We start from the raw sequence: 4,789 nt of genomic DNA, 5'->3' as shown, positions 1-4,789 counted from the left end.
CTGTGGTCTCAGCTACCTGGGAGTCTGTGGCAAGAGTATCCCTTGAGCCCAAGAGGTCAAGGCTACAGTGAGCTGTGTTTGTGCCACGGCACTCCAGCCTAGGTGAGAGAGAGAGAGACCCTGTCTCAAAAATAAATAAATAAATAGAAAAAGAAAAGAAAGCAAAAGCTGTCCCAGAAATTTCTAGAACATTTCTACTTAGCAGAACTATGTCACATGGCCATGTAGCTGCAAAGAAGTCTAGAAAGCTGAGTATTTTGTCTGGATACATTGTCATCTTTAAAAAAAAATCAGGCTTCTGTTAGCAAGGAAACAAGAGAGAATGGATATATATATTTTTTTGTTTAGAAACAGTGTCTCATTCTGTTGCCTGGGCTAAAGTGCAGTGGCATAATCATAGCTCACTTCAACCTCAAACTCCTGGGCTCAACTGACCCTCCTGCCTTAGCCTCCCAAGCTCCCAAGTAGCTGGGACAACAGGTGTGCATCACCACGTCTGACTAAATTTTTGTATTTTTTTTGTAGTGATGGAGTCTTGCTATGTTGCCCAGGCTGGTCTCAAACTCCTGGCCTGAAGCAATCCTCCCATTTTGGCCTACCAAAGTGCCAGGATTACAGGTGTGAGCCACCGCACCCAGTCTCATTTAATCTTCACAACCTTTCAGAGGTGAGAAACTGAAGTTCAGAGAGGTCACATAACTTGTTCAAGGTCACTTGATAGTAAGTGGTAGGTTTGTTTGTTTGTTTGTTTGTTTGAGATGGAGTTTCCCTCTTGTTGCCCAGGCTGGAGTGCAATGGCGTGATCTCAGCTCACTGCAACCTCCGCCTCCCAGGTTCAAGCAATTCTCCTGCCTCAACCTCCCAGGTAGCTGGGATTACAGGCATGCACCACCATGCCTGGCTAATTTTGTATTTTTAGTAGAGACAGGGTTTCTCCATGTTGGTCAGGCTGGTCTTGAACTCCCAACCTCAGGTGATCCGCCTGCCTTGGCCTCCCAAAGTGCTGGGATTACAGGCGTGAGCCACCACACCCAGCCTAAGTGGTAGATTTTAAGTCAACTTTGTGTAACAAATTACTCATGCTACACCTTAAAATTATCTCAAACTCGGCCCGGCGCGGTGGCTTACGCCTGTAATCCCAGCACTTTGGGAGGCTGAGGCGGGTGGATCACGAGCTCAGGAGATCGAGACTATCCTGGCTAACACGGTGAAACCCCGTCTCTACTAAAAATACAAAAAATTAGCCGGGCATGGTGGCGGGCGCCTGTAGTACCAGCTACTCGGGAGGCTGAGGCAGGAAAATTGCTTGAACCCGGGAGGCGGAGCTTGCAGTGAGCAGAGATTGTGCCACTGCACTCCAGCCTGGGCGACAGAGAGAGATTCCGTCTCAAAAAAAAAAAAAAAAAATTATCTCAAACTCATCCGTGGGGAAGATACTTTGGTGGAGAACCATGACTCTGACAGTTTATTGTCTAGTAGGGGCAACAGACACAGACACAACTGATCATAACACAAAGCAGACGGAGGTGAGCACTTTAATGAAGGGACAAGGAACGTGCAGCAATGCCTCAAGGACAGGTGAGGTTTGAGCAGAGCTTTGAAGTATAGACAGGACTTGGGATTTTTGTAAGTTTCATTGTGGGAGGGTGTTCCAAGCAGAAAGAGCAGTATGGACAGAAGCAAGGAGGTGGGAAGCTGAGTTGAGCAGAGGCATTCACATGAGGCAGAGTGGGAGATAAGGGTGGGAAGCTGTGCTATGGGTGTGTTGTGGTTCTGTAACTGCCTAGCTCAGGAGTCTGGGCTTTATCTTTATTCTCTGCAGGCTGGGAAACCAGAGAAGATTTTGAACGAGGAGAGAACTGAAAGAATTGCATTTCGGTTTTCACTGGGGAGGAAAAATTGTGAAAGGAGAAGAAAAAGGGAAAGGCATGGATCCCAAAGATGTAGCCTTTGGAGGACAAATTTGTCAGCATTCCCCAAGTGCTGGCAGCCGAAGAAGACTCAAGCCTAGAAGCCCCACATTCACCCCAGCAGGCACCTGTGCAGACACTGACTTTGGTTTGGAGCTGATGGAGGGTGGGAGAGGAAAGCCTTTTATCCAAGCCTCTGGGGAACTAGGGGGAACAGAGCTGGGATGGTGTCCATAAAGCCAGGGCTGGGGACCAAGCATCAGGCCAAGAGGACCCTCCCAGGTAACTGCCTGTACCACCCTGTCCCCAGCCCACTGACTTTTACTGCCAAGTTGGGTGACTGTGCATTTAACCCGAGAGTGGCCTGGGTCCAGCCTGAGCTGCTCTTGCCATACTGGCAGGGGTTGAGGTGGAGACAGGGTTGGCTTGGAAAGACTTCAAGTCAAATATGAAGATAATTTGATTCATTCAGCTAATGGCCAGTTGGGATGGGCAATTAGTGCAATTAGTGTGAGAACTGAGTGGTGTAGGAAGTGTGGTCAGCATTGTTGGTTCTTAGCATAGACACATTCCATTTGAAGATGACAGGGAACACTGCACAAGTCAGAGGTGCTGAGTAGGTGACATTGTCCCCACAGGCACCTACAGGCCTAGTGTCCTCTCATCTGAGCATCTCTGACTTCATGGGTGTGGTCCTGGGGCAGCCCAGTTCTTTTTTCCTTAGCTGTTATGTTTATTCATTGAGTGTCCTTGTGTGTTTATCCTGATTACATTCATATACACACATACATATACACATACATATATAACCATACACATATACCTATATTTCTTACTAAAAGCTAATACTTGCTTATCACAGAAAATTTAGAAAATATGCATAAGCAAATTGAATAAATTAAAATCATCACCCAGAGTTAACCTCTATGAACCTGTTATGTAGTTCCTGACAATGCTTATTTCCCAGTGGGAACATACCACAAATAAACATTGTCAGGAACTACATAACATTTAAAAAATAGATTATATCAATTTTAATCAATTTTAAAAATAGATTATAGGCTGGGTATGGGGGCTCACACCTGTAATCCCAGCACTTTGGGAGGCCTAAGCAGAAGGATTGCTTGAGCCCAGGAGTTTGAGACCAGCCTGGGCAACATAGTGAGACCCTGTCTCTACCAAAATTTTAAACATTTAGCCAGGCGTGGTGGTATGTGCCTGTAATCCCAGCTACTTGGGAGGCTGAGGCAGGAGGATTGCTTGAGCCCAGGAGTTTGAGGTTGCAGTGAGCTGTGATTGAACCACCACACTCCAGCCTGGACGAGAGTGAGACCCTGTCTCAAAAAAAAGAAGGAGGAGGAGAAGGAGGAGGAAAAGGAGAAGGAGAAGGAGGAAGAAAAACACCATCTTGCAATCCCTAATCCTAATGAAGTAATTGATTCAGGCAAGTAGTATCAGTGGATGTTAAAACCATTAGGTAAAAAGTTTCTAGGGGGAAAATGACTGGTCTAAGGAAGAAAATACAGTTACACTGGAGGGAATCGTGTCCACCATCTTAGCATTACTGCTAGTAGGATGACATCCTGTGCTTTCCAAGGCGATGGATTAGGCAGTCCACATCACCTGGGATATATTCTTCCCAAAATATTAACCTGAGATCAATCAAGACTTTAAATCTAACTTCCAGTTTGTAGGAAATGCAAGGGATATGGAACATATTAAGTGACACCACAAGGAAAGAGTCAGATATATAGACAGAACAATTCAACTGGACACCGGCGTGGGTTCTTCAAATCAATGTTAAAACACACACACACAAACACACACACACACACACACACACACACAACAAAAAACAAAACCAGTGGGGATTCCTTGAGATTAAAGACACATAAGTTACATGATAACCGAATCCAATTCTTGGTCCACAGTTGGATGCTGCTTTGAATAAACCATCTAAAAAAATCATTTTTAGGGTAGTAAAAGAATTTTGTGTAAGAATAAGGTATTAGATGATAATAAGAAATATGTTGATTTTTTAAAGTGTTATGGTAGCTTTGAAAAGATGCCTACTGAAGTATTTAAGGATGAAAACATTTTAATAGCTCCTTTGATGTTGTCACTTTAAAAACTTAAGCAGAAAAAAATAGATGAAAAAATATGGCAAAATGTTAAAACTGTTAAATTTGAGTAATGAGTATATTTGGATGATGGGTATTCATTATAGTACTCTATTTTTCTATATGTTTGAAGTTTTTCATATTAAAACATTTTTAAAAATAATAATATTTGCTCAATGGCAAATTCGCTCAAACATTAAAAAATCTGGAGATGTCATATAGAGAGTGCCTGGCCAGATGCCTGGCTTCTCTGGAAAAATCAGAGTACCTGGCTGTTGGGCCCATATTTTCAAATGGAAACATCTGGCCCTGAGCAGTGGCTGCTCCTTCAGGTCCCCTCTGGTCCCCAGCAGTTCTCCTCTGCCCACTTCACTCAGTTTGCCTAAAAAGGCCCAATAAAACATAAAAGCAACAATGAAGCCATTGCTTCCAGGATATGTGGAGAAGGAAGGCCCCTGGTAAGAAGGAGGGACCAGCTTTATGCTGATGACTCCTGCGGCTGAATGAGAACCTGAGGCGATGCAGGTGGGTTCTGTCCCAGGCAGCAGGTCAGTACCCAGAGGCGTTTCTCAGGGTAGTGTGGTTGGCTCTGTGGTGTGTCTCAGTCATGTGATTTTAGGTCGCTGATATATGTGAACATTTATCATTATTCTTGGCTGCTCATGCACACTCTTCTTCTTTTAGGGTGTCCTTCACATTTTGAGTCTGTGCCTCCCAGGAGTAGGAACTGGAAACTTACTTCCCCAGCTTCCTTTGCAG

This window comes from Gorilla gorilla, chromosome 16 (assembly GCF_029281585.2).
Source record: "Gorilla gorilla gorilla isolate KB3781 chromosome 16, NHGRI_mGorGor1-v2.1_pri, whole genome shotgun sequence".
Lineage (NCBI taxonomy): Eukaryota > Metazoa > Chordata > Mammalia > Primates > Hominidae > Gorilla > Gorilla gorilla.
Note: the sequence above shows the minus strand (reverse complement) of the source record.